We start from the raw sequence: 12,725 nt of genomic DNA, 5'->3' as shown, positions 1-12,725 counted from the left end.
TTAGCAGGAATTATGGTCTTGTGTGTTTGCATTTCACAAACAACTGAACTGTCATAAACTGACAAAATGCTTTCTTGCATGAAAATAAAGCAAGTGTGGGTATGTTAGGGTTCATCTTAAAGGGGCTATAATCAGGAATTGCTTGTTAACAGTGACACCTGTAGCTGTTAACTCGTCCTGCTGCTCGCGCTTGTGCTCGCACTACGTAGACGTGAGCGAGCATCGGTTAAAACAGTGAGGCGACACAACGTGATTGACAGCTAAAACCACAATATCACTATATATTTCATATGCTTGGCAGTAATGTTAGCTTACCTGTCCAATAGGAATTTGTCAGCTCGGGCTCCGTTTGGAAACAAAACCAATCGAAGGTCCCTCCATGAATCGAAGGCCCGGCCGATGTTGATCCTAGTTTTCCAAAACCTCGGTCACATTCCTGATTTGCAATAAGGGCATAACTAGATAAAACTTTGTTTTTTTTGTGCTTCTGTGGAGTTGGTGTTGGCGTCTGAGTTTTGGTGGGGGCTGGTTGTTTGTTGGCGTTAGCGGATTCCTTTTCTAGCCGAACGTTATCTATCGTTGCACACTGTTAGCCCTGTAACGGAGCTGAAGAGAGTAAGGTACTCTCGAGTGTGCATGACGTCACATGCAACAGATTTTCCCACTGACAATAAAGGCATCAACCAATCATGTTGTACGGAACGAGTTGAGTTGTGCCTATATTTATTAAACAACAATACGGAGTCCAAACCAGGACGACAAACTTTGTTTCTTCTTTCAATCTTAACAAAGGTCGTGCAGACAAGATCCACTCCTTCTGTTCTTACCTTTCACAATAAAAGCCCTAGACATATAATATTTGCAGGCGAGTATTTCCCATTTTCGTGTCTTTTATTTTTTATGGTTGGGGCTAAAGCAGAGATCATAAGGAGCCAAATAGATGTATTAACCAACTAAAAAATCATGTTTGGATGTTATTGTGTGCATTTGGGAGTATTAATAAACTAAAACAACCCTGAAGCATCACTCCATAATTAAGGGTCAGAGGTTAACCCTGCAGTCCTTCCCTTTTGCTCTAAACCCCATGCGGCCACCCTTACAGCAGAAGCAAATAAAAAACATCTCTCTCAGCAGCTCCCTCCCCTCTGGCCTCTGTGGGAGGAGCACTTGTGATCTCAGAAAGGTCAAATAGGTCTCCTAACATTTGAGTGGTTTTAGGTGAAGTCTGCTTTGCTGATGACAAGGCAATATATTTTTCCTGCTGGTGAAGACGATAACGCGGTTTATGGGGATGAAGGTATACTGATTCTTTTCACCAGCTGTTGTCACATACCTGCTGAGTAAATGCGTTTCAATCACTGCTTGTTGTGTCCTCAGAAAGTTTCCTTTTGTGTTTTTACTTACAAAGGAGCAGCCCATGCGTTGGCTTTTATTTAACCATAACAGTCAGTTGGCTCCGGAGTTGTTTTAGCTCGGCACAATTTATGACCGCTCTAATTGCTCGCCCATCCCGTCTCATGGCGCGTATCTTTGAACGAACAAACACGTGCTGCGCTGTTTCTCCAACCGCTCGTCGTCGCAGGCCTAACAGCCCTTACTAGCGCGATGAATTTGATAAATCCCCTTATCGCCCCGGGAGACAATTAAAGCGCATGTGACAGGGGTCCCTATCTCCGCTCTCCTCCTGTAGCGCTTCATTTAGAAGCCATTTGTCTCCGCTATGGATTTCCTATTTTTAATGGCTCGCGTATGCAGGGGTCGGGGCCGTGCTGAATAATAGATGCCTTTCGCTCCCTCTCTTTCCCTTTCATTCCCCTCTCTCTCTCGCTCATTTCCTCATCGCAGGGGCCCCATGGGAGGGTGTCGGTGTCACTCTGGAAACCAAGGTGCAGCACTCCTGGTGCTCTCCAGATTCTGGCAGGAGGCTATTCAATCTAGCGGACGAGGCTTTCGGTGAAAGCCAGCGGCAGACAGTGAGCTGATATCAAACGGGCACACGTTAACCCTCAGACTCACCCCCTCCTTCCCCACATCCCCCCAGTAAAGGACGTTTATCACAGAAAGCGGGGCCGCTGCGCAGCGAGGTGATATATCGCCCTGGCCGAACGCGAATGAATAGACTAGTAATTATCCCATTAAAAGGGTGGCCAGACAAAGAGAGAGCCTCGCTATAATTTAAATTGTTTTGTTTCCCCCCACAGTCGAAGCCTGGCTCGCTGACTGACATCACGGAATGGGAAAAGTGAGCCTATTTATAGCCTGAGACGTTCGGCTAATTGTGGAATTTAATAAGGTTTCTGGAAGAGTGGGTTCTGTAAAAGCCATAGGCCTGCACCTCCTCTCAAGTCTGCTCATATAATCTCCTTCACATCTTTCTTTGCCTCTGCACTTCTGCCAGCTCCCATATTTCTCTCTCCCATCTTGCCATCTTCTATCCGACCATCTTCACTTTTTGTGTATCCTGACCTCTCCCCCCGCGCCTCACCTCCCACCAACCCCTTCATTTTTTCCCTCCTCCCTCACCCTGTTATCTCCTATCACATGAAATCTACCTTAGACTAATACTCCTCTCAGTTTGCCTTGCGTGACTCTGATTGTGTGATTCTCGGCATGTCACAGTGGCTTAAGGTGTGCATGGATGTGTGTGTGTGTGCGTCTATGATTACAAGTGAAGATGCGTCCGAGTGTGTGTGCATGTGGTCTCGTCTGGTGTGTGTGAGACAGGGGTAATTGAGCTCAGAGGGTTTTCTGTCTTTGGTGGCAGAGGGGAAATTGGAATCTTCAGAATCCATTAGAGAGACCCTCTCGCAGTGTGTGTGTGTTTGTTGTGTATCTGTATACGCATGTGTGTGTGTGTCATGTATGCATTTTTAGTGACATAGACGGAGGGGAAAAGAGGCATGAGGGGTAAAGGAGTAACTGCAACAACGAGCATGCAGTGAATGGAGATTATAAATATCAAATATGAAGCCACAAATTAACTGAACGCTTGCTTTGTACTGTCTGTGCATGTGTGTGTATGTGTGTGCCATCTCTCTGACACTAACTGACTGAGTACCTTCATAGACTGCAGGCGAAATGGGGAGAAAGAAGAGAGGGAAGGTGAGTGGAGAGAGAGAGAGAGGGTGAACAGCAGGTAGCCAACAGCAGATGGTCTCATGCTTCCTCCCTGCAGAGCTATCACTCTCCTCTCTCTCTCTGCACTCCCTCCTCATGTTCTCTCCTGCATCACACGTCGGATAATGCATCACCTCACCTCACCGTCCTTGGTCATATATAGTATTTACCTTATTTGCTGTCTTACACTTGACTCATGCCTTCTGTTGGCAGGGGTTTGCAGGGTTAACTTGATTTCTGTCACTGTTGTGGTGTTGTTATTCTTAAAGGGTAATACTAGTGACAATCCATGTTTTTCTCAATGTCAACAAATCACATAAAAATACCAAAAGCAACTATTTATCCTACTAACAATATCGCCTGTGTAGACAGAGCCTGATATATGTTATTCCAACTTGGTCTCATGGGAAGGCGTATAAATAGCACGACATTACAACAACATTCTGCGTGTCATGAGGATGCATTTTAGACTTTTTGCATGTTCTTTGTACACCACTTTTCGTGTGTCATTTGTACGGCACGCATCAAAACTAATTTCCGCAGTTAGGTTGAGGCAACAAAACCACTTATTTAGGTTTAGGAAAAACTTCATGGTTGGGCTTAAAATAAGTATAGGTACGGTAACAACGTAACATAAGTACAGAAAACACGCCACAAACGTCACTAAAAAACACATCACAAACATCACTAATGTAACTTTCATAACAAAACACCGGTTTTCTGGTTAATGAACGTGAACGGTCTTTCTCCCCTTTTTATTCTACATCACTAGCTCTGAGCGTAGCATTTTTATGCGGATGCGTTAACATTGCAGCCAGTACAGACTGCATGGTGCACAAATGACACACTAAATGCATGAAAGGCACTCTTATTGCATGCTAACTGCGTTGCACATTATCGTGGTATTCATACGCCATTCCCTGCGAACGGGCTGCTTATTCCTCTGTGCCATACTTGCCCCGTAGTACTGAACATGTTTTAGTTATTTGTTTAAAAGTGATACACTCCCAATTTTGGATGATATCTTTCTCCAACGTGTTTTAAATGCACTTTTTGTAAGTTGCTTTGGACAAAAAGCATCTACTATATGAGTGTAATAATAGTAATAATGTAATACTGTAAATACTCACTAATATGTATTAATTCATGGATGTAAATAGTGCCTAACAAATGTTACAAAAGCTACTCCTGTTTGAGTAGCTTTTGCTAACAACTGCAGTGCCCCGCTGTTTTAGGAAGTTTTTAACTTTATTTTAGAATGAAACTTTATGTGTACCGAGTTTCAAAGATTTATATCTTCAGTAGAAATGAATGGCTCAGTGCTGAGTGCCACAGACAGAGTACTGTCGGGAAGTATTGAGAGACGGACAAACTTTCTTTTGTTTCATGAGATCTGTTGACAATCCAAAAAATATAGAACACCAGCCTTATCTTTTAATGCGTTGGCTCACAAAAATGTAAAAAACAACAACAACAACAACAACAACGACACTATTTTTCTTACTTACCTCAAGTGGTATTTAGATGTGCAAATAGTTTTAGTTTTATATCCCCTGATGGGTGACAAATTAAAGAACAATAAATGGAACGAACAAGTGGAAAGAAAATGCAGTTGCTTCCACAGCATGAAGTGTCACTGAGTGGTTTAATAAGTATGAAAGTTAAATAAATAATTTACTGCAGTACAGCTTTCGCAGTCACCACGTGTTAACCCGACGAACATCAACGGGAGACATTGGATTGATGTGTGACTGCGGTCTCCAACACCAAATGAGGAAAATCTTTTGGAAAAATGGCGTTCCTCCCTCCAGTAAAGAGCCACAGACTTGCAGAATCCATGCCGAGAAGCTGCTTTGGAGACTCATGGTGGCTCAGGAACTTATAAGGACTGTATATGTTGTTTTTTCCTTCAACTTTTGCCTCCATCTCAATACAATGGCATAAATATCCTAGAGAGGAATATCTCCAAACCTCGGCACATAAACCCAAACCTATCTGCGTTGCAATCCTTTAAATGCAAATTAAATCTATTACATCAATCTGAAGTGAATTTTCTCGTTTTTCATTGTCTCATCAGCATTACATTACATAAATTATAGCATTGTGTGGGCAATAATCCAGAAAAATCCATGTCCACTCTATTTCTTACATGATTAACAGGTAATAAAAAGGGAAAAACCTGTAAAATGTTGCTTTCTTGTCAATTAAAGTGATAAGTGGGGTTTTGTTTAAGAGCAAAGTGTGTGTTGTTGAGGGGAACAAGCTTGGATCAATACAGTCACACTGTTGGCACTTTAGTCACAGCTTCTTTAACATCCAATGTGTGTGTGTGTGTGTTTAGACGTGCCACCATGCGTATAAAGTCCTGTTAATGTCGCTAACTGTGCCTAAATTGATATGAAACTGCATCCATGCAGTGCAGTATAGAGACTTATGCATATGTATGTGCTTCAGTGTGTGTGTGTGTGTGTGTGTGTGCATGTGTGTGTGTGTAATGATTAGCCTTCTTTTAATGGGAAAATAACGTCAGCGCCACTGGGACGTTTAATCCATCTGAGCTGATTCTGTTTCCATCACGGCTATTGATCAACTCCAGTGACAAATCAACAGAGGGGCTACTGGTGTGTGTGTGTGTGTGTGTGGTGAGGGGAGCACCTTACGCAGCATTTTACTAAGTCACAAACTGAACACCTAATGTAACAGTAGACTCCAATAAGGTGCCTTCTCTTTCTGTCTTTCTCTCCTTTATTCCTTCATTTAGTTCTTCATCTTTTCTTCTTGTTTTGTCTCTATTTCCATGCTCACACTCATCTTCCCTCCACACCTTCCCTCCCTCCCTCCCTCCCTCTCTCTAGTCGTTAAGTGGTATTGGCTTTAAAGGGGCAGCAAATCAGTTGCTGATTAATACTGAATTTTTGGGGCCATTTGTCTGCACCGTTGCCCCTGTCTGTGACACCCGCCCCCCTTTTTTTCTCCCTCCCTCTCCCTCTCTCTCTCTCTACCGCTCCTCTCGTTCTCCTTCCCTCGGCGGTGATGAATGACCGGCCGATTGCCGAGGGATTAGAGTCGTCACGGTTACCTGTGCCTTGACAAAGTGGTCCTGATTGGTGACCAAGGCACTTCAGGGGGGGTCACATCTCAGAATGGACTAATGTGTGTGTGTGTGTGTGTGTGTGTGTGGTCAGATCCAGCTGAAGTTGTGTGTGTGTGTGGTCTGTATGTGTACAGGCAGGGTTAGTGTACGCAGTTTATCATGTTTGTTGCTGTGATTAGGGAGCGATGCTGTGTGTGTGTTTGAACGGGGCAGGGGTGAGCTCCCACCTTCCCGGACGCTGATTCTGTGCGACAGAGATTGGCGAGGTCCCGGCAGCGATGTGACCACACTGACACCCGAGAACCGGGGTAAACGGGCGCCGGTGGACACTGATGAATCGGCACTCGGAGGAATCGAACACAAGCCTAATCAGCGCATGGATCCCCCTGCAGCAACATTTTTCAGTTTTGTCCTGCCTTATCAGGTGCAGGCCGTCAGCTATGTCAAACCCCATTGGTCCGACCCCTCTGTCACTTACGCCCGCTGGTGATTAGGTGCGTTACAGATTATAAAGCAGGGGCTGGGATTCCTGCAGGAAGACCGTGTGTTCAAAGTGTTGCTGCACAAGTTCAGCTGCACAACATGACACGTCTATGATCACCTTCAGAACAGCTGTTTTTGACATTTAGGTAGTTTGGAAGTTCAGGTGAGGAAGCAAGTTTCTTTTACATCAGCTGGGAGAGGGGATGGTTTGCCACATAGGTCTTGACCTGGATTCTGACTTCACACATCATGAGTTGCAAACAACAGCTCAGAGAGCCACGAGGAAGCTGTTGAAATGTATGCACGGGGGGGATAAACACAAAATAAAACGTAAAACCGGAAACACAAGGGTTTTCACCCAGGAGGCCAGAGTTTGCATCCTGTGTGAAACCAACAACATGTAGTTGTCTTTGTGTTCACAAGCGTTTCACAAAAGTTTCATTTTCATTTCTGAAATGTAGTTATTTTAAGCCAACGAAACTGTTTTTCCCCTAAACTTAACTGTTTTTGTTGTCTAAACCTAAAGAAGCCTTTTTGTTTGTGTTCAAAACGTAACGTTTCATTCAGTTTTACAAGGTGCTTTTAGGTTTCGCTTCTAGTCTTAACAACGTAGTAGGTTTGGTAAGCCCCTATTGACCCACATCTATGGTGCTTATATTGATGGATAACTCCTATTTAATGGCCTGATAACAGTCAAATCGGGTACAACTGAACACCTACGGTATGTTTATGGTGATTTTGGTACCAATGCATGTACGGATGCACGAATGTAGTTGTGTGGAGATTAAAAAAAAAAAGAGCTCGAAAGAGAAGTACAGTTCTCTCCTACTTTCTCACCTCCACACACCTGGCCAGTCGTTGTGTGAACTAGATGCTTATCGGATTGTTGGTTTCAGACTGAGAGTTACATTGTGACGGCGATCGGACAAGCACTTTGTTTGAAGGTTACTGACCTCTTAAGACACTTTATGCTGTTTTTTTTCTTTGACGTGTCATGCCTATATAGTATCTGAGGAGCAGGAGGTCAGTATCGTAAGAGGGGAGGCTGTATGTACATGATGGGACAACCTTTCATGAAAAACACTATTTACTTTCAAGAGCTGATTTTGAGGTGTATCAGCCAGTCACGCACACCTGCTTCATTTCCATAAAGGCATGGCTCTGGGTCATGTCTAGAAGGTAACTCGCATATTGCAAAAACTTGCAAAACACTCTTGCGAGACCTGCTGCCCGACGATCTGTCCTAACCTTTATTATTCAAGGTCAAAGCCTAACCTTAACCATCTTGGAAGAGTTTCGCAATTTGCATGTTACCTGACACGACTGTGGCTGTTACTTTCCTGCGCATAAAGCTAAGGATGACTTCAACATTGTGTCAAAAATACCGATGTCAACACAGATAATCTGATGTATCTGTCCCTATAGAGTTGTTTTGCCTGGTGCCAATGTGCTGTATGTAGAAATCTAATTTGGATTGCAGAGGTTGTAATGTGAGAGCATGACCAGTTCTGGGATAACTAAGTAATCTAATTGCAGATAATTGGTTTAATTATGTTCATAACAACTCTACAAGGAATGTTCTCTCAGAAAACACACAACTTGCTTTAATCAGAACTTGTTAAAAGGTGACTGACCCTGCTAACTTGAAGTCAAAACTTTCCTTTTCTTTAGTTGAACCGATTTCGAGATGAGACGTGCTGAAGGAAGGAGATAGACAAAAGAAAAGGGGCCTTTCTCTGAGAATCTGTCAGAAAGGGGGATCCGAGGAGGAGGAGGAGGAGGAGAAGATCCCTCTTGTCCCTCCAGGCTACAGAGAGATGAAGGATGGAGAGACGAAGGGATACGTAGTTTGGTTAGAAGAAGATTATGTCAGGGCAGTGGAGGCTGTGGAAGAGCCTTGACTAATTATAGTCATCTATTACAGACACAATTAAAACCTGGCTAATTTACTGCAGCCCGACGCTCGCACACCCAGCTGATTTATACCGGAGCTCAATGACACCCGGAGGACATACTCACACACACACACACACAAACACACACAGACGAGGAAGGGAAGATATATACAAACTGATACGTTTCTTTCTTTTGGTGTTGCATTTTAAAATGTTCCGTAGGTCTACATTGACATTGTGTCCAATTGTGTAACAGTATAAAGAGTCAGACAACTTACAGTAGGCTACCACCTGTGAGGTTAAAGATGTTATCAATAAAGTGTTTTCATGGGAGACATTTTGATTTGATCATTCTCCAATAGCAAGCCGACTTGACAGCGCCGACCTTCGCAGGAACGGAGTGCCCAAAATGGAGAAAGCTATAGATTATTAGCGATGTTGCACCATCCCCATTTCTTTAACCCTCCTCTGTCAGATTGTTCCTGCTGGTAAAAATGAGTAGCTAAACAAAGCAGTTAGTAAACTTGTTAGCTTCGAGAGCTTCTTCCCTCTACAGATACATCTCTTTGTTGAAAGAAATGATACAATCCTGTGATGAATGACAAAATGCCAGGGGGGAGTAAACGGCACAGTGCACAGAAAATAAAAAGAATCTCTAATTTGACTGACTGGCACTAGCATCTCCAAGCTGGCTGGCAAATAACCGGAGTTCATCAACTAGTGTGACGTCATCAAGCTTCTAAAACCAAATACTTTGGAAGGCGCAAGGATGACTTTGGCTTTGCTTTCTGGTGTGAATGTGCCTTCAGCAGGGAAACCACAGGTGCAAAGGGGCTTTCACAAATTACAGTGCGCTCAGCGAGCAGCACTGCAAAAAACGAAAACCTGTTGTGGTGCCATTGTAAATAGGCTATTGGGGTCAGAGCACAGTGGTGCCGTTGTTGTGTTTGGTGTGAAAGGCCCTTAACTAATAATAAGACTGACGATGGTGGCATCCCCAAAACCAGTACCTTGCAACTGGCTCATGCAGCCATCGTTAATGTTAATAATTACACGCGTACTTTTCCTGATATATGACATGTTAAAATGTTTCCCTTAAAAAAGGTCTACACACTGTCTTTGTGCAGTGAAGTAAGTGTGTGTAGGGCTTTATCTGTTGGCCCCAACAGTGTGACCCAGTGTGTAATGGCTGTCATTTTGTGTCAACCACCCCTTCTCACACACACCTACAGGACAGATCAAAACCCAGTGTGTGTGTGTGTGTGTGTGTGTGTGTGTGTGTGTGTGTGCGAGAGAGAGATAGAGAAGCAAAAAGAGAAACTGAGAAAGGGAAATAAGGATGTAGGGGGGATAAAAGAAGAAGGAGAAGAAGAGAGAGAGTAATATGTCAGCAATTTTTGGTCCTCCAATAGGTTATCAAGGTGTGGGGTTGCTGCGGCAACCAGGCTCCGCCTCCTACTGGGATAGGCCATGTCTGTCTGCATTAGCTCCTCCCTTGAATATATCAATCAAGGAAAAACACTGACAAGCGACCCACCCATCTGGGTGGCTCTGCCAATAGAAATATCTCTCTCTCTCTCTCTGTCTCTCTCTCTCTCTCTCTCTCTCTCTCTCTCTCTCTCTCTCTCTCTCTCTCTCTCTCAGATATCAGCCCTCAGGTGATGCGGCGCTTTAAGGGTTAAGTCGGCAGCATGCTGGATCTCTGCAGAGGTGACAGATGCTTCCTATCCCACCCAGCACCACAGGGGAACCGGAGACACTCAGCATACCAATGAGCCACCGTCTGATACACACAAACACACACACACACACACACACACACACACACACACACACACACACACACAGGCATAAATATGCATATGTGAACACACAGAGATCACAAACACACACACACACACACACACACACACACACACACACACACACCCACACACCCCAACACATGCATATGCTCAGATGCATACACTCTGTACCTGCTGGGGTATATAAAAGATGTCATATTTATGATAATCATCTGCATGCACATCATTCGAACATCGTCCTGCTTTGTACGAGCGGCGCTAAAGCAAATAGATGTGCACGGCTCCCCTTCCAGCGGGAGTCAGGCAGATGTGATCCTTTGTCTCAACACATGACCTGCCATGGAGGGGCCACTGCACACAGCTATAGGCCTACAGTAGCAGTTACACAAATGCACACATGCATGTGTAAATTCAAACATATGGTACAAACACAGTATATGCACACAGGCGGACGCACACACGCGCTATAAAAGTGACAGCTGTCGTTATGATGGAGCACTCGGGGAAGGGGAAGTGAAGGCTTATCCACCGCTCAACATGGTGTCGAGAAGACCTGCTATTCATTTTCAGCTTAATATGTTCCAGCCCATTGGAAAAACATTTCAGCATATAATGTAAGCAATTTCATATGCGCACACCACCTCTCACAGCTTTCTCTCTCCGAAGCGCCCGGCAAAATGAAGAGACCAGATTCAGCTGATGGTTGACTGATTTCAAAAATAACCCACAGCCTGGGAGTGCGTGTGGGTTGATGTCTGCTCGGTGCGTAAAAGCATTTGAGTTCATATGGCTATGTGTGTGTGTGTGTGTGTGTGTGTGTTAATTAATCTGGTGCCATCCATGTCTCTGTTATGCCTCTCTGCACATTCACCCTCCATCGCGGCATCACTTGATTGTGATGTTTATCCACCAAAGCAGCACAGATGATCAGCAGAGTGACACCGGATGAATGTCTCCACCAGCACAGATGCAAATATGATAGAAACACACACAAACACTTCTGCACGCACACACACATATCCAGTGTTACCATTTCAGACACCAAAGTCTCTCATTGAAAACAAAACATTAGTTTGCGCGTGCACGTATACGCACACCGCCATATGATGAATAAAATTATTTTTTCTCGCTGACAACACACATACATGCACGCACACATACACAAACAAGCACAGTGAGCCCCAGCCGGTCCCCTAGCATCTTTATATGGGTAAATAAATGGTGTGCTTGGCAGTGGGTAAATGCATGTGCTCTCAGCCTGCGGGCCCAGATGGCAGCCCAGTCGTTTGCTTTACCTTGTTTTGTTTAATTACTACAATCAACTCTCTATTTCTCCAATTAATCACCAGAAACCTGTTCCATTAGTCTCTCTCTCTCTCTCTCTCTCTCTCTCTCTCTCTCTCTCTCTCTCTCTCTCTCTCTCTCTCGTGCACACACACAGCTATATGCACACATCAAATATAGAAACATGGCAACTAGCCTACACAGAGACATGTTGCAGTAATATTAACAGAAACCACAAGGAAGGCATTAAAGCTACAGTTGGTAGAATTGGAGAAAAGGGGATTTAAAAAAGTTATTTCTATAAAACGGTCACTATATCCCGACGGTAGTGCATGAGACAGGAAATCATGTGTCTCTGTGTCCTCCGGTGCTCCTAATGGCATCTGCAAGATTTCACAGACTGGAGGAAATCAACCAATCAGAGCCGAGCTGGAGCCTTGTTGTCTCTGAGCAGCTGTCAATCACTCGCAAACTCCGGTCAAACTAGGCAGTGCTGATCAAATATGAATCAATACTCTGTTACTGTAATGCCTATTTCTTACCTCAAATGTTTTCAGAAACATCTTGTAGTGTACTGTTTAGCTGTAAAATTAGAAAGTTTGTGACCCGGTAGCCATGTCGAGATCAGTCGAGGAAATACCAAGCACCGCCCACCAGCCGGAGCACAGCCAATAGGAACGCTCAATAGGAACGCTCTCTCTCTCTGGAATGACCTGTGATTGACCAAAGTCTCCCGTCACGGGCTTAGATTTTTTAAAGCCTGAAAACAGAGCCAAGAGGAGGTGCAGAAGTCTAATTATCTGTCAGAACATTTGCACCATTGGCTTCCAGTTCGCTTTAGAATAGATTTTAAGCTCTTGATGTTTGTTTTTAAAGCCATTAACGGCCTCGCCCCACCTTATTTGTCCGAGATTTTAACTCTCCGTGAGCATAACAGGGCTTTGCGGTCATCGAGTCAACTTTTTTAGAAGTACCAAGGTCGAGGTATAGGCTGTGGGGTGATCGTGCTTTTGCTGTCGCTGCTCCTAAACAATTGAACAAGTTACC

This window comes from Sebastes fasciatus, chromosome 17 (assembly GCF_043250625.1).
Source record: "Sebastes fasciatus isolate fSebFas1 chromosome 17, fSebFas1.pri, whole genome shotgun sequence".
Classification (NCBI taxonomy): domain Eukaryota; kingdom Metazoa; phylum Chordata; class Actinopteri; order Perciformes; family Sebastidae; genus Sebastes; species Sebastes fasciatus.
This window is presented reverse-complemented; position numbering follows the sequence as displayed.